The sequence below is a fragment of the Oryctolagus cuniculus genome, chromosome 5 (assembly GCF_964237555.1).
Source record: "Oryctolagus cuniculus chromosome 5, mOryCun1.1, whole genome shotgun sequence".
NCBI lineage: Eukaryota > Metazoa > Chordata > Mammalia > Lagomorpha > Leporidae > Oryctolagus > Oryctolagus cuniculus.
In genome coordinates this window covers 126036586-126054216 of record NC_091436.1, presented here as the reverse complement: position 1 = coordinate 126054216, position 17631 = coordinate 126036586, and the positions used below count along the sequence as shown (strand labels likewise).

The window sequence follows — 17631 nt, the reverse complement described above, 5'->3', positions numbered from 1 at the left end:
GTGGCCTGGTTCACACAGCTGGTGTGCCAATAGGTGCCGGGCAGCGGTCGGTGCTGCGTAAACCCCCGGATCAGCGGAAGAATACCCAGATTGCGTGCTGTGACCTCAGCAGCCGGCGGCTTCCCTCTTCCCAGCCTTGCCGCCTGCCGGTTCCCGTACCCAGATACCTCTGTTAACACCAACATCTGGCTCCTAAATCCCCAGGAAGCCCACGCACAATGGGGCTCCCTGCAGCACAAGTGAGTCACCGCGGAGCGGAGCCGCTGCCGGGGAGTCCCAGGCTCCCCTCGGAGGGCAGAGAGCCAGCCCCGTCCGCGTCCCCCCAGAGCACAGCAGGCTGGGGTGGGCGGGAGGCCATTTTCCCCTGCGCCCACCCCACAACTGCCAGTCTGGGCTCCCGCTCCCTCGCCCGCATGGGTCCCGCTAAAGGGAAGCAGATGGTGCCTTGGCGGGCTCAGGCCCCCGTGAAGGCCACGGGTGGGGACAGCTGTGATTTACTGGTTATAAACAGCACTCAGCGGGGCAGGTGCTGTGGTGCCCACGGCCGCGGAGGGCGGCGGGAGCAGAGCCACTGGGGCTGCCGGGTGAGTCCCAGCAGGAGGCACCTCATCCCTGGGCTCTGAGCCCGAGGCAGCCCGGCCGCAGCTCCTGGGGGGTCCAGATGCTCCCAGCTGGAGAAAGTAAGCCCTGACCTCACGGCGGGAGGTGACAACCGCAGAGGAGCCCAGGGAAGGGTGGGCAGGAGCTACTGGAGCCAGGGAGGCCACCAGAGGCCCATCAGGGCCCAGCCTGGATGGCCCAGCCCCAGGCCTGCCTCAGAGGGACACGCAGGGAAGGCACAGCCATCCCTCTCTCCAGGGGGCCTGCGCCAAATGGAGACGGCCTGGGTTCAAGTCCCGGCCCTACGGGTCTCTAGATGTGTGACCCTGGGCAGCTGCCTCAGCCCCTCTGTGCCTCAGTTCCCCTATCTGTAAAATGGGACATTGAAGACTTATATTAGTTACTGGACTCAGAATAGTGCCTAATACTCAGGGCTATGCATCTGGGGTGAGTGTGTGTGTATGTGTGTGTGTGTGTTTAAAGATTTATTTCTTTGTTTGAAAGGCAGAGTGACAGAAAGAGAGAGAGACCTCCCATGCCTGGTTCACTGCCTCAGATTGTTGCATCAGCCAGGGCTGGGCCAGGCCAAAGCTAGGAGCCAGGAGCTCCATCTGGGTCCCTCACTTGGGTGGCAGGGACTCAAGCACTTGAGTGGTAGCCTGCCGCCGCCCAGGCGCATTAGCAGGGGGCTGGATGAGAAGTGGAGCAGCTGAGGCTCAAACCAGGGCTCCGATAAGGGAATCGGGTATTGCTAGCGGCTTAACCCATTGTAGGTGAGCGAACTGAGAAATGGGGGGCGGGGAGTCCTCACTCAGCAGCAGCAGCCTCTCGGGGGGGCTGTCCTTGCACAAGCCTCATTCCCAACCTCCCTCACCCCACCAGGATCCCCAAGTGATGGGAGGGACAGGGGGCTCCAACCCTGCCCGGAAAGCGAACAAGCCAGCCGCACACGGAGGGCGCTGTGCCAGACGCTGGTGCTTTATCCACACTTGCCCCATTTGGTCTTCAAAGTGGGTACCGCTGTCCCATTACACAGATGAGAAGGTTGAGGCCTCGAGCTAAGGGCTCAAAATCACACTGAGAGGAAGCAGAGAAGCTGGGGTTGGAACCCCCGACTTCCCACCTCCATAATCTGAACTCTTTCCTCAACAGCAGGTGTGACCCTTGACCACTGACGCCACAAACACTGAGGAGCCTCAATTTAATAATATAATAATAAATATTATTATAATTATTACTGCTATTATTAGATTTTATTTATTTATTTGAGAGGCAGAGTTACAGCAGAGAAAGGGAAACACAGAGAGAGAAGTCTTCCATCCACTAGTTCACTCCCCAAATGGCTGCAATGGCCGGAGCTGCTCAGATCCGAAGCCAGGAGCCAGGAGCTTCATCCGGGTCTCCCACGCAGGTGCAGGGGCCCAAGGGCTTGAGCCATCCTCTACTCCTTTCCCAGGCCATAGAAGAGAGCTGGATCGGAAGAGGAGCAGCTGGGACTCAAACCAGGACCCAAAAGGGGTGCTGGCTGGACCCTGAGGGCCTTCTTAACACTGAGACCTAGGAAATCAGCCTGGGTGAGTGCAAGCCTTGAGACCACATTTGAATGAAACGGCTGCCCTGCCTTTGAGCTTCCTCGCACCCAGCACAGTGGAAGGAAAGGAGCTGGAGCCCGGTGACTCGCATCGGTCAGCCCCGAGGCTATGAACACAGCACCGCCTCGTGTCCCCTCCCAGCCCGTCCCTTACTCTCTCTAAAATGTCTCCAGTGTACTCCGGGATGGATGAGAAGAGCACAGCGCCCACGGGCCCCCCTTCTGTCTCTTGGGGGTGGAAGTGAGGTGCAGGAGGGATAAAGCCCCGGGCAGTGCCCCTCACCTGGGCATGGGAGGCCAGCTCAGGCCGGAGCTGCTTTCGGACTGGCCCCTCCACCTGCAGCACAAGGGGGACCCTCTGCCCGCTCCAGCGTCTCTCCATGGGAGAGCACCCCAGCTCTCCGTGCTGCGGGGACAGTAGATGCCAGTTCTCAGTGAGGAGGGGAGCTGGATCGGCACACATCACATCACGCCTGGCACGGCCCCCATTGGCGGGCAGCGTGCCACGCGTCGGCGAGCTGTCTCCCTGCAGAGAAGGGGCTTACAGGGAGAGCAGCGCCCGCCAGGAATGGCACAGCCCCAGGAAGGCCCCTGTGCACCCCACCCTGCCCCAGGCCCTGCCTTGCCTTGAAGAGAAGGCAGGGAGAAGGGCACTGAGGCCGGGAGATGGACCCCAGGCTGGGTCAGTGGAGCCAGGGCGTGATCCCGAGGGAGTCAGACGGGGGAAGCCCAGGGCTGGGTTCCTGCTGTCTGCAGATGCAGACCAGAGTGAGAACCCCAGGCTCTGCCCAGTCCACAGACCCGGCTTCCACCCCCAGGCCCATCCCAGCCTCCAGAAGCCAGGTCCTGTGGAATACAGGGGGCTAAACTCTGAGGGAGGAGGCACTTCCCACTGCCTGGGACCTGCCCGTCTGAGGGCAGAGATGTGGCACCTGCCCCAAGGAACACTGACTTCCCCGTCTCCTCTTTGTCCCCAGGCAGGACTAAGTCCCCTGCTGTACCCTCTACCCTAACCCCCATTCCTCCAGACTCGAGTCGCTGCCCTCCTGATCCCCAGAGCCTTCCTGGACCACCACACAGGTCAGAGCCCCCACCTCTGCTGGTGGAGCAGCTAACGGGGTGGTGGACAGATGGCTCCCCATGGCAGGCTGAGCTTTGCTCAGGCACCACTGTGGCCGGAAGCCTGGTGGCAGGACCCTGACCTTGCAAGCATGAGATACGGTCCAGCCACGCAGGGAGTTCAGTGGCATTGTTGGGGGGCGGGGGGGCAGCACAGCAGTTTAAGCTCCTGTTTGTGATGCCAGCATCCTATAACACAGAGCTGGTTCGAGTCTCAGCTGCTCCGCTTCTGATCCAGCTCCCTACTAATGCACGTCTAAAGTAATAGAGGAGGGTCCAAGTGCTTGGGCCCCTACCACCCATGTGGAAGACCCGGATGGAGTTCCAGGCTCCTGGCTTCCTGTTATAGCCATAGGGGAGTGAACCAGTAGATGAAAGATCTCTCTCACTCTTTCTGTCTCATTCTGCCTTTCAAATAAATAAATCTTTTTAAAGGGTGGGGGGCATTGGGACAGAGCAAGAGGATGATACAGCAAGTGGTCACCTAAGCATCACCTTTTCCTGGGCATCTCCATGGCTGTGTCTCCCGAGCCAGGCTGGGGCTTTGGGAGAGCAGGGCAGGAGCTCAGCTAAAAGTCGGACCACACCCTCCTCTAAACTAAGTCCCTAGAATATTCCCCACGGGCCCCTGTGATTTTCCTTCCCAGCACATATCGCAATTTATAGATTTTATTTATTTATTTGAAAGGCAGAGTTACAGAGAGGCAGAGGCAACGAGAGGTCTTCCATCTGCTTGTTCACTCCCCAAACGGCCACAACAGCTGGAGCTGGGCCGATCTGAAGCCAGGAGCCAGGAGCTTCTTCCAGGTCTCCCATGCAGGTACAGGGGCCCAAGCATTTGGGCCATCTTCTACTGCTTTCCCAGGCCATAGCAGAGACATGGATTGCAAGGGGAGCAGCTGGGACTCAAACCAGTGCCCATTATGGGATGCTGGCACCATAGGCAGAGGGTTAGCCAACTACACCACAGCACTAGCCCCTAAATTTTTTTTTGGTAAGGCAGCAAGATGGGTGGGGGGGGGGGGAGCTTCTGTCTACTGGTTCACACCCAACTGCCCACAATGGCCAGGGCTGGGCAGGGGCTGAAGCCGGGAACTCAGTCTAGGTTTTCCCCATACATGGCAGGACCTCAAGGGCTTCAGCCATCAGCACTGAGGTCAGAAGCCAGGCCGGGAAGCAGACCCAGGTACCCCAGTGTGGGATGCAGGCGTCTTCACTCACAGCTTAACCCGCAGGCTAAATGCTGCCCCCACAATTCTGCCTCCTTTGTGTGGCTCCTTGTTTCAAGTGTCTCCCACTCAGACTCTGGGAGAGCAGGGCTCAGTCCTGCCCAGCGGGCTCACTCGCTGAATAAATGAATGGTTTCAGAGACAGTGCCACATTCTTGCTGCACCCTTGCCCCTAGCACAGGACCTGTAGGTGCTCTGTGCCCAGACTGGACGGGATGGAGCCCATCTTGCCAGAGCTAAGGCCCCAAGGTCAACTCGAGAGCAATCGCAGGGCGATTAATCAAGGGAGACTTCCTGGTGGAGGGGGGAGATGGTTCCAGTCTCACATTGTTGTTTCTGCTCATCATCTGCTTTTGGCTGGGACTCCTGAGGGCAGAGGTGACGTCTGAGTCCTGGGCCATCCCCAGCACATCCCAGTGTCGACGGCGAGCTGTGACTCACGACGCGTGGACCTTTCCTGTAGCCACAGCCCGGGGAGCAGATATTACAGTTACACTACTCACCACAGCAATGTGAGCAGCAGTGACCATGCTTACGCTTGGAGCCCCCCACCCCCACTCCGAGGCCAGAGCCGTGACCTCACCCTCCGGGGTCAGCGGCAAGCAAGGACAGTGCTGCCCAGAAGCAGGGGGATGGCCAGGATGGCGCTGGTCTTCCCGCAGGGCGCAGTGTCTCTGCTTCCCCTGAGAGCTGGCTGCACCTGCTGTTCCCCCCAACCCCGGCTTGTCTGCCCAGCAGCTCAGCTGGGGTAGCGGCTCCCCTGCTGCCCCTTCCCCAGGGGAAGGCAGAGGCGGAAGTGCGCTCCCCCCCTGGTGGGAGAAAGGGGAAGTGAGAGAGGCTGCCCTGTGCTGCTCTCACTCCCTCAGGCTGGGGAAAGTGGTGGCTGAGGATGTGGCCACAGTGGCCGGCTCCTGGCGCCAGCAGAAATCCTCAGGCCGTCAATAGACCCTGTTCAGACGTGCACGCTGACCGTGGCACTGAGTAAGCGCCGAGGAGGCACCTGCGGACTGAGGCCACGCCCCTGCCTGCCTCGGCCTCCCAGACAGGGTACTCCTGGGACCACTTCCTCCCTGCTGGCATTCACCCCTCTGGGGAAGCCTCCAAAGCAAAAAAAAAAAAAAAAAAAAAAGGAAAAGAAACAGGGGCACAGGGTTCAGAGCCTCGCTGGCTGCTTCCAGGCAAATTACCCACCCTCTCTGGGCCTGAATTTTCTCAACCACAACATGAGACTAAATCTAACACCTGTTCCGCCGTCGGGAGAATGCAGGAGATGCCATCCTGGGCCTGCGGAGCGCGGGCAGCAGCCGACGGCAGCCACCCTTGGCCAGGCGCTGCCACCATTAACAGCTCCAGGCAGGACAGACTGAGTTCCAGCCAAGAACTGAGGTCTCAGAAAAGGGGCGGGAAGCGGGGCTGCTTGCAGCAGACCCCACCCACCCTCTGCGCCCGCACAGCTCTCTCCCTTCTTCCCTTCCCCCCAGGTTTAGCTGGGCCCCCCGACAAAGGCTGGTGCCACCCTGCTTCCCTTGCAGCTAGCTTGGCTGGAGGGCTGGCTTCCGACCAATGGGACGCTTCCTTAGAGGGAAGAGCCGTGGCTTTGTGCAGGCTTTCCTCCTCCTTCCCGCTGGCTGGGGCACCAGCAGCCATCCTGGGCAATGAGGTGAGCTTAGAAACAGAAGCCCAAGCCACACCCAGGAGATCAATAATGCAGAAGCCGCCCCGTTTCTGGCAGCCTGTAGCCACCAAACCATCCCAGGAATGTTCGTCCAGAGTTCAAGTACGGGAACAGAAAATGCGCCTCTGTCTTATGTAAACCAAACTTTAGCTGCTGCAGGCCACTCATCTGGAGGAATCACCACAAAACACGCAAGTGCTGAGTGGGGTGGAACGGGGGAGGTACCTGGAAAAGGAGAGTCACCACGGATGGGACATCCCCATTAGCAGAACTTCCTTGGATGCATCCTGTGGGGCCAGGAGGAGCCCAGGGGGAGATGGGGAGGGGTGGGGGACAGAGGGATGGATGGATGGGAGGGAGGGAGGGAGAGAGGGAGGGAGGGAGGCAGGGAGGAGAGAGACCTGGCGGAGACCTGCAGGCTCCCCTTCCAGGACCCCCCTGAAGGAACAGCCATCAGGTCGAGGCCACATTAGGTCCCAAGGAGCTGGCGGGAGACCGGGCCTGGGGACCGACACTGTGGCATAGTGGGTAGAGCCGCCGCCTGCAGTGCCGGCATCCCATATGGGAAGAAGCTCCTGGCTCCTGGCCTCGGATCAGCGCAGCTCCAGCTGTTGTGGCCATCTGGGGAGTGAACCAGTGGATAGAAGACCTCTCTCTCTCTCTCTCTGCCTCTACCTCTCTCTGCCTCTGCCTCTCTGTAACTCCGCCTTTCAAATAAATAAATAAATATTTAAACTAAAGTAAAGAGAGAGAGACCAGGATGGGCAGCAAGAGGGAGACATGGGCCTGAGGGGGAGGGGAGGGGCTGTGGGCTCCTTCCCTGGGGAGGGAAGGCTCCCATGGCCTCAGCGCTGTGGCTGGCTGTTAGGTGAGATCCCACGCAGAGCCGCTCTTCCTCAAAGTCCCCAGAAAAAGCCGGCTGTCGAATTCTCAGTGTGACCACGGCCAACGCTGCGCAGGGCTGCGAGGGGGAACCGAGGGGCTGTCACATCTGCCCGGAGGAGAAAAGCAGCAGTCAGGATCTGAGGTCAAGGTCGAGGTGAAGGACACCTGCGCCCCGCACAGGAGGGCCTGCACGGCTCCCCAGCCCTACCTCCTGACCCGGCCTCTTGCCGACCCACACCCGAGGGGACAGCAGTGCCAGCTCGGGCAGCTGGGTCTCTGCCGCCCGCCTGTGAGACCTCAGCACCCACCTGTGTTCCCAGCACTGGTTTCAGCCCAGCCCAGCCCAGCCCCAGCCATTGTCAGTGTTGGGGAGTTGAATTGGCAGACAGGAGTTTTTGCTTCCTCTACATCTCTTACCTCTCAAATAATTTGATTTTGATTAAAAAAAAAAAAGAACTCATTTGAGAAATAAAGAGAGGGCTGGCGTTTAGTAGAATGGCTATGTCACCGCTTGGGATACCTGTACCCCATAGTGGAGTGATTGGTTCGAGTTCTGGCTACCTCATTCCCACCCAGCCTCCTGCTAATGCACACCCGGGAGGAGCAGATGATGGCACAAGTCATTGGGTCCCTGCCCCTCATGTGGGAGACCCAGACTGAATTCTGGGATCCTGGCCTCAGCCTGGGCCTACACTAGCTGTTGTAGGCATTTGAGGAGTGATACAGCCAATGGAAGATCTCCCTCCACCTCTCTCTCTCTCCCTTTTTTCTCTCTCTCCTCTCTTTGTTTTTCAAATAAAAGATGAAAATAATGTTTTCAAAAGATGTGACATCCTTCAAATAAATGAACAGCAATGAAGCCCATGTGACTGCAGGTGGCCTGAGGGAGAGGCGTGACTGACCAGGGGACGAGGACTCGGCGGGGAAGGAATGGGAATGGAGTCATGAGTAAAAATGGGCAGCACCCAGTGGCCTGGCCCTAAAGGCCTAGCACAGCCTCCAGACTCTGGGCTCCACCTGCGTTAAGTCGGACAAGGTCAGGGTTACGGCTGTGGGGCTTAGAATCATACAGCAGGGAGTATAAGGCTGCGTTATTGCTACCTGACTCCTCTGTGTCTTTGTTTCTTCTTCCTTTTCAAACCAAACCAAAGCACTCCCCAGTGCTGAGCTCAGAAGCCTGCCGGGAAGACTGGCAGTGGGTGCCAGCGAGGGCTAGCACCCAGGACAGCCCCCGGGGAGCCCAGCCGAGCTGTGGGCTGGAGGGTGAGCTGCAAAGATCTCTGCATTCTTCAGCCTCGGGACGCATGGGTCTGGGGCCTGGGATCCAAAAACCAGGTCAGACCTGGACTGTGTCACCTGCAGGGGCCTGGCCCAGTACCTGGGCACAGCCCAGCCTGCTGCCCACACCCACACATGGGCTTTGCTTGCCCGCAGCCCCGTGAGCAGCCTCGTGGCCCCAGCGGCGCTGCCAGGCAGCTGTGACCTCGGCTCTGCACCCTCACCTGGAGTCCCTGTGGCAGACGCCTTCCTCACACCTCTGGTGCCCTGACCGTGTCACATGCTGTGGGAGTTGGCAGGGCCTGGGGGCCCACAGATGCCAACACAAACACCATTCCTGTGGGGGCAGAAGAGCCCACGGGGATTATTTTTAACTTGTTGAACAGAGGCCACAGCTTTGGCCCCGGGAGGCCCTGGCGCTGGGGGGAGGAAGCCGGCAGACTTCACCTCAGTGAAGCCCAAGGGCCTTGGGCAGCAGGGAGCCCAGGCCGTGCCCCCACTTTGCTGAGGAAAGGGAGAGAGACAGAGGAGAGCCCCAGACCAGAGCATGCCCCTTCTTGCCCCTGGTCTGTCTGGGGCTGAGCCCAGCCAAGCAGAGCAGGGCTGCCTCAACATTAAACCTGCACACAGGTCCCCTGGGGGCCAGAGAGAGGGGGCCCAGAGCCACACGGCCACTCAGCGGCACCCACAGCCTGCCCCTTCGCCCACCTGTTGACCAGTTCAGACGGTTCAGTAACTCTCCAGCCACACCCACGGGGTCACCTTGCTCCGTCGTCCCCTGCGCTGTCCGCCCCCCACTTCCCTCTCGCCTCTCCCCAGCCTGCCACACCCCAGGGCACTGAGCCCCTAGAGTCCCCCCACCCCCTCCATCCCGCGCGCCTTAAAATGAGCCCCCAGGCACTGGCTCATCCTGCAAGGGCTTCCCAGGTGCCCAGGCAGAGCCGCTGGAGGCCAGCGCAGCACAATCGTGGCGGGAGGCCCAAGCGAGGACGTGCGGGCCAGGGCGTGCCTGCGTGGGGGGAACAGGACCGGGCTACTGCCAAGGGCTGCTGCCGGCTGCTGTCCAGCCTGTGCTCGCCAGAAGGGGGGTGGCGGGCAGACAATGGACCCCACAGCCCAGCCTCCTGGCCTTGGCCCCTGGAGCTGGACAGGCAGCCGCTGGCCCCTCACGTAGCCCACGTCCTGCCGCCTGGGTGGCCCTTATCACCGGGTACGTGCCAGGAGCCCACGTGCCCTCGCGCTACGGCTCAGGGGTAAGAGACCAGCGGGGAGTGAGACCTGTCCCTGCCTGCGAGGAGCCACGTACCCGGGGGGGCCACATCCTGACTCACAAGTGCCCCTCTGCCCTTGGATGCAGGGGCTCGGGACGGGGTTGGGGGTGGGGCACAAAGAAAGGGAGAAGCCGCAGCGTTCGTATGAACACTTGGGGTCTCCAGGTTGTAAGCATCCGTCTTTCCTCTTTTTTTTTTTTTTTTTTTTTTTGACAGGCAGAGTGGACAGTGTGTGAGAGAATCAGAGAGAAAGGTCTTCCTTTTACTGTTGGTTCAACCTCCAATGGCTGCTACGGCCGGCACGCTGCACTGATCCGAAGGCAGGAGCCAGGTGCTTCTCCTGGTCTCCCATGCAGGTGCAGGGCCCAAGGGCTTGGGCCATCCTCCACTGCTCTCCCAGGCCACAGCAGAGAGCTGGCCTGGAAGAGGGGCATCCGGGACAGAATTCGGCACCCCAACTGGGACTAGAACCTGGTGTGCTGGCACTGCAGGCAGAAGATTAGCCTAGTGAGCCAAGGCGCTGACCCCGTCTTTCCTCTTAACAGGATCAGATACCGAGTCCTCTCGTGTGATCCTCACAACTCTACTGGGCCAGAGAGGCACAGAGAGGCTGAGTGACTGACCCACAACACACAGCAGGCACCAACAGAAGCAAGCTCTCAGCCTCTCCCCAGCAGGACGCCGCCCGGATCCTGGGGGCTCTAGGCCACGACCCGTGTGCTCCGGGGCCAGTGAAGCTCCTGTCGAGGCCTTACCTGGGAAATGGGCAGTGTGGCCTGGTGAGGAGGTGCAGCGGCGTGGGCCATGTGCAGGAAAGGGGCTTTGAAATTCGTGCATTCCAGCAGCACTGTGATGCGATGCGACTGTCCCTGGCCTGGCTGACTGGTGTCCACCCACCTGGTCTCCCCTCCCTGGGGCCACACCTACATGGCAGCCCCCTTCCCTGGCACTGGGGCCCTGCTCACACAGCCCATGCACTGCCCCTCTGCCTCCCGGGGACACTGGCCCCTGCCTGTGGCCCAAGTCCCTGCCTCCCCGGCCATGCACACGGGCAGGCCTTCAGCAAGGTGCTCTGGACCCCTGCCCCAGGCTGCTAGCAGGAGCTGAGTGACCCGAGCCGCTCTGCAGCCTGCCCGGGCCCAGCTCCCCTGCTGTGCAATGGTGCAGCAGTCCCTCGCTGCACCCAGGCCGACGCCGACGCCCGAATCCTCAGGGACACGACACACCCCTCCCATGAGACCGCCCAGGCTCTCTGCCCGGGAGACACGGGCCTCCGACAAGGAGGAAGGCACAGGGATTTCCCCGGGCCGAGCCAGACCCACGCTGGATCTGCTGGGGATCCTGCCACCTTCCCGTGGTCACGGCGGGGGTCTCGTGAGGCACAAGCAAGCCTCCAGGAACGGGGAGGTGGCCAAACAGGACAAGGACAGGACTGGGGACTCTGGAGGACCTGGCCTGCCCGGCAGATATGGTTTCAGCTCCAGTGAGCTCCCAGGCTCACAGAGGAGGCATTCCTTTCTCTCAAGGGAGGGGCGGCAGCCTCACAGGACAGGACAGTGTGTTGGGGGTGCCTGCCCACCCCTGCCCTCAGGGAGCCCCAGCCTGGGGCGTGCGTGCCAGTGAGGGTGGACATCTGTGTGTCCGTGCCCTGCCTGGCTTCCTGCAGCCCTCCAGTCTGAAGGGGGAGACCCAGCTCTGTACTGAGTCAGATGGCAGAAGATGTAGCTCCCATGTCAGGCTGCCCTCCCGGGTCGAAGGAGACCTGGTTCCTACCTGGGCTGTGACCCTGACCTCGGGAGCCCGGTGGTGGAGGTTTGCATGTGTGAGCACGTGTGGACGTGGGGGTCTGCTCAACCCCCAAGGACCTCACTCACCCTCCCCCACTCCCGCCCTGGCCCCGGCTGCTGGGAGGGCACAGAAGCCATGGGTAGGCAGGGGGCAGAGCGTCTCTCCCAAAGCCTCTGTGTCCTGGAAGATGGAGGGACTGGGGGGGAGAGACAGCAGGGCTATCACATCTGGTCTGGGGGTGGCTGGGCCTGCTGCCCTGCACAGCTGGGCCACATCTGGCTTCCAGACATCCACCTCCTGTCCATGATTCACCCCATCCTCACATGTCGGCCGTGACGCAGCACATGGGTGTCTGGTCTGATGGCACGCGCTCCCTCGCACGCATGCGCACAGCTCCAGCGCGTGCGAGACGGGGTAGCTGGGGCCGCGGGCTAACGGGAGCCCCTTTTTTCCTCCCCATGGCCCTCATGTCCCTCCTGTTCCGGCCACTCTGGGGGCGGGGGCAGGGAGGCAGGGAGAGGAGGTCTAGTGTCCCCTGAGTCACCATGACTCAGTCTCCTTGCCTGGAATCATCACACTGCACGAAGCTCTCCAGGACGGTGAGCAGGCCTGGGAGTCAGCATGGAGGAGGCCACACAGCAAGCCAGGAGTTTCCAAATCACCCCACCACCAACAACAACTCTATCAAAGGGAAGCAAATCACCAGGAGAACAAAGGGTGAGGTAGGCACAGGGGAATACCGGCCCAGGGACCGGCCAGCAGAGGAGCATGGAACTTCCCCATCCAGCGAGAGCCGGGCCGGGCCGCCCCTCAGACTAGCACTTCCGCACAGGTAGGGGCTGCGGCCAGCCCACCTGAGTGAACCAGAGCTGAATGTCCCTCACCGCCTAAGGCAGGCGGCACGTTCGCCGTCTCTGGCATCACGGGGGTCTTCAGACTGGAGTGGGGGAGGTCTGCTCCCTCACGTGCCAGCCTCTAGGTGTCTAGCCCCAGTCTCTCATGCTGCATCACCCAGGGGGGCGGGCTGGGCTGGGGGCGCCCACAGGGCGTGTGTGCAGCCCCTGGTAAGGGGAAGTCCAGTGGAGCGAGTAGGCGCTTTCTGGCATTCTCTCAGCTGGAGGGACTGCGGGGACCTTGGGATCGCGGTGGCGCCGGGGACGAGAGGGCCCCTAAGCCAGGGCACCTGTGTCTGTCACCTGGGGAAGCCGTACTAGGCAGGTTCCTGCATCCGTGAGTCCAAATCGGTACAGGAAGTGGGGCCCCAGCCCCCTCGGCAGTTCCTAACCCCACACTGCAGCCCACACACTAGCGGGGAGAGAGGCTTCCTAAGGCTGTGGCTCTCTGGGCAGGGGGCACCCTTGGCCATGAAGGAAGCAGGAGACAGTGGTACAGGCCTGGGGACATCTCTCCACTCCCTTCATTATCTTTTATAGCTGAGCCGGCTCCCCCCAGCACCCCCCCCCCACATACACACACACACACACAGCTCCCATCTCTGCCTCTCCTCTTGCACTTTCTTCCAGAAAATAAGACATAGAACCATGCAGCTCCTTCCAGCTGGCAGGGTCAGACTCTGTGTCTCCCCCATTAACAGCAAGAAATGGGCATCGCCATGGCAGGGGGTGCCTTGAGATAGCAAGCCCATTGTACAGATGGGGAGAGTGAGGCCTGCGACTGCAGTGGCCCGGACAGGATGTGGTGGACCCCTACTCCACCCAAGCCAGGGTGGCCTCCCTCCCAGCCAGCTGGGGGCCACCCTCGAGTCAGGGGCTCGTCTCTAGCTCTCTGAAAGGGGCTTTGCTGCAGAGCGGACAGAAGGGGGCCAGCTCCAGCACCAAGCCTGTGGAGGAATCCTTCCCGCCACTTCTGCCTCACCAGGTAGACTCCAGGACCTCCCACCCTGTGGGCCTCTGCTTGGCTCCCAGCAGGAGGGATCCTGGGGGGCACAGGGAGCTGTGTGCATCCAGGCCAGAGTGGACACCTGGAGAGGCCACCAAGAGCCTGGGTGGAAGGGCAGGCAGAAGTCCACGTGCTGTCCCTGGCCCTGGGCCCCAGCCAGATGGCTGCAGCTAGGCCCACTTGGCCAGGTTCCCCCACGTCCAGTGTCCCTCTCCTCTCACCCCGACCCTGGTGCCATCAGTCCTACAAGTCCTGTGCTTGCCCCGGCCAGATGCCTGAGCGCAGACCTGGGCCTGAGGAAGCACACCCTCCCTCACCCATCCCTGCTCCTCTCCTCCTCTCCCCACAGGAGCCATCTCGGCAGGGCCACAGGGCCCAGCATACTCTCTGCAGGGCTGTGACCCTCCCAGGAGAGCCGACACCACCCCAACCCCAGGGACAGGACTGTGACACTCCCCTGCAACAACCCCGGTGAGCCTCTTACAGGAAGTCACCCACCCGCTCTCCTCTCTGTCCCTGTTGTCAGCCTCTGCCATCTCTCAAGGCCGCAAGCTGCTAGGCCTGCTTCCTGCTCTGCGGGCAAGGACGCGGCCTCTCTCTCATCGGATGCCAAGGCTTGATGCCACGGGGCTCCTGTCATCAGGCTCAACCCTCAAGTTCATCCTCTGTGACCCTGACGGAGGCTCCAACCCAGGACCTGCGGCTTCCGTCCATCACCCTACTTTCCACACCTTTTTGGTCAGCTAGCTATTTATTGGTTCCTTTTTTTACATTGTGGTAAAACACACAGAACATGAAATTGACCATCTTTGCCATTTTCCAGGGTCCGTGTCGGGGACATTATACACCTGCCTGGTGTTGTGGGAGCACCGCCACCCACCAGCTTCGGCGCCCCTCATCCACGGACCCCACCCCACCCCCTGGCCTGGCCCCGCCCCACCTGCTCTCTGTCCTTGTGCACTGGGCTCATCTGGGTGCCTCACAGAAGTGAACAGGGACAGCAGCCTTGCGTTAGAGACCAGCCGACTGTATCAGCATAACACCCTCAGCCTGCTTCCCAGCCCCCTTGGTGTGAAAGGCGGAGCCACACTCACTGCACACCTGTGTCTCAGTTCACGTAGCTACTGTTGCAGAAAAGCAACCTGCCTCTGGCTGGCTCCGTGAAAATTCTGAAGGGTTCAGGAGCAGATGAAGCAAAAATGGCCTTTGTCCCCCCTCTTGGCTGTGCCCGTGGTAAACCATTCTGGCGCATTCCTCAGGTTTTCAAGACAGAAAAGCAGGCCACTTGATAGCCACTCTTACCACACATGAAACCGTTTGTGGAATGGAAGTAAAAGGTGAGTTTATTTTTGTGGGAAGAATTTTGAAATCCATGCATACAAGGGATCTTCAAAAAGTTCATGGAAAATGTATATTGTGATAAAACCATGCATGGATTTCCTTATTTAGCCTTGAAATAACCTTATTAAAAATTAAAGATGTATTTGTTTGAAAATCAGAGCTAGAGAGAGAGAGAAAAAAAGAAATCTTCCACCTGCTGATTCACTCCCCCAAATGACCACAGCAGCCCAGGCTGGGCCAGGCTAAAACCAGGAGCCAGGAACTGCATCGTTGTCTCCCACATAGATGACAGGGACCCAAGCACTTGGGCCATCATCTGCTGCCTCCCCAGGTGCATTAGCAGGGAGCTGGATCTCAAGCAGAGCGGCCAGGACTTGAACTGGCATCCGATAGGGGATACTAGTGTCAGCTCAGCTTCACCCACTGTGCCACAATGATAGCCCCCCCCCTTTTTAATATTTATTCATTTATTTGAGAGGCAGAGTTACAGAAGGAGAGAAACAGAAAGAGAGGTCTTCCATCCGATGGTTCACTCCCCAAATGGCTACAATAGCCCGGGCTGGAGCCAGGAGCTTCTTCCGGGTCTCCCACAAGGCTGCACGGGCCCAAGGACTTGGGCCATCTTCTACTGCTTTCCCAGGCGCATTAGCAGGAAGCTGGGTTGGAATTGGAGCAGCTGGAGCAGGCGCCCATATGGGACGCTGGATGCCGGCACTGCAGGCAGTGGGTTAACCCACCTCACCACAACACTGGCTCCTCGATTGCTCTTTCTAACCACCGCGTGGTACTCTGGTGTTTGGGTGCCCCATCACATATCCAGTCACTCCCCTAGGGATGAACTTGGTACTGTTTCTAGTTTTTCAGGTCTGAAAATATAATTGCAATGAACACACTACTGGAAGGCTTGAGGCAAATGTATGACAGCATCTGATTAATTCCTAGATGTAGAATCCTTGTGTACAGTGGTTTGGGAATGAATTCTTGTCCAGTAAATGGGCAGTTGCCTTCCCACCACCTCTGAGAATGCCCGTGTCCACACAGGGAGGGCTCATCTATTATAGTTGTTGTCAATTGAATTGGTGAGAACAGAATCTTCTCAATTCTTAATTTTGACTTGTTGCAACATTTCGATGGAAGGTCAGCACTTCTGCCTCCTCGTCCTTGCCATCTCTTTTCCCGCTCCCACGCTTTGCCCATTATTATTCTTTTCCTTTTTCTTTTCCTTCTGGACATGTAAGAACTCATCTGTGATCTATGTTGAGAAAATATTTTTCCAGTTTATAGCTTGCCTTCAGACTTTACGATATTACATTTTACTGAAGCCAAATTTTTAAAACCTTTTCTCTTTGCCATTCCTATATTTTGTGTCATACTTTCCCCAATCCAAGAATAGACACTTTGGGATTTTTTTTAATGTTTTCTTCTAGTAATTTTATGGTTTCCTTTTTGCATTTACATCTTTGCTCCATCTGGGATTTATTTCAGAAGAAGAAATGAAATAGAGACCTGGTTTATTTTTTTCCCTAAACAGCTAGCCAGTTATCCAATTTGATTGAATAAATCATCTTTCCTCCTTGGATCTAACATGTCACTTTATGATATATTCAATTTCCATTTGTTCATGGGTGTGTGTCTGGCCTCCACTCTGCTCCTTTGATCTGTCTGCCTGGTGCTCCGCCTGTGCCCAACTATTTTATTACTGGAGCTTTATACAACGTTTTAGTAGCACCAGTCGCTTTTTGCAATGCTTCTGCCCCAGAATTTTCCAAGCTCTTTTTGCCTGTTTATTTCTCCAGACAAACTGTAATACAATTTGTGAAGTTCAAAAGATCTTGTATTTCTCCCATCTTCCAACAGATGCGACTCCCGATTGCCCAGCCCACAGCCCGGCAGACACGCTGGGAGGCGGGAGGCTCATGCTGCCCGGGCACGGCAGCAGACGCTGACAGAGGAGTCGCTTTGAAAAATGTGACCCTCATGGCGGGAGCCGCGAGCACGGGGGCCGAGGAGGCTCCAGCGTTTCAGTGGATCACAACCAGGGGCGAGATGGACAGTGGTAACCGCATCTCTGAGTCACCGAGACTCACATGTTCTGTAACCCCTGATTAAGAAGGCCGGGAAGTGTGTAACAGCCACTGGCAAAGCCTCCCAGGATCTCTCTTTTTAAGGTTTCGGATATTAACGTCTGGAACGCTGATGTGAAACGGCTCATTCTCAGATGATGACATAAAGATGACATAGTACTGCTCTCTCTGCAGTTTACTCAGAACCCACCTCCACATTCCAAGGAGCTGCCAGCACTCAGGTCTTTATCCTCCCCATCGGGGAAAGGGAGCGCAGGCAAAAGTCCCAGCCGTCAACCACCCCAAGCACAATAAAAAAAAAAAAAAAAAAAAAAAAACCTACTCCTTACTGAGCTTCTGCCTCTGACGTGGAAGGCGCTGGAAGGTGCAGTATGGGCAAATTGTATTTCAGTCCTCAACAGCCCCACCAGGCCAACACTACACTCCCCATTAGTGGGGAACCTGAGGCTCAGAGAGGTTAGACAACCGAGTAAGTTCAAATTAGCATGTGACAATGAGCTCTCAGCCACCTGCACACACGCATGCGTATGCACACGCACACTGCCGACCACCGTCTCCCTGCACACACAGCAGAGTGCAGTAAGGGGCCAGCCTGGGCCACCTGAGGAAGGAGGGGACAGCGCCCAGGCCACGCACCTGCTGGCCCCAGAGGTCAGGGATTCGGGGCCAGGGAGGGGGGGAGGCAGCGGATGGGTGCCCTGGAACTCAGGAGGTACTCCCAAGATGAGGATACTGCCTCCCAGCACCCAGCACAGCCTCCCTACCCTCCGTGAGAAAGCCAGGACAAGGATTCTGCGTTCACCATGCCACACTTTTACCAGGGGTGCGGGCAGAGCTGAGTCCAGTCCTGGACATTCCAGGGAGTAGGAGC

The 17631-nt window shown here is 58.7% G+C and overlaps 1 long non-coding RNA gene across 2 annotated transcripts; it reads left to right on the top strand.

The window, feature by feature from the left end:
- The first annotated feature begins 11875 nt into the window (after positions 1-11875).
- On the top strand, positions 11876-17077 carry LOC127493036 (uncharacterized). 2 transcript variants are annotated; one of them, XR_011389016.1, is made up of 3 exons: positions 11876-12158; positions 13685-13806; positions 16534-17077. It is a non-coding gene; the product is annotated as an uncharacterized lncRNA (long non-coding RNA). The 2 variants fall into 2 exon arrangements; XR_007922962.2 differs by lacking the exons at positions 11876-12158; positions 13685-13806 and adding exons at positions 13823-14073; positions 14159-14672.
- Positions 17078-17631: the final 554 nt, after the last annotated feature.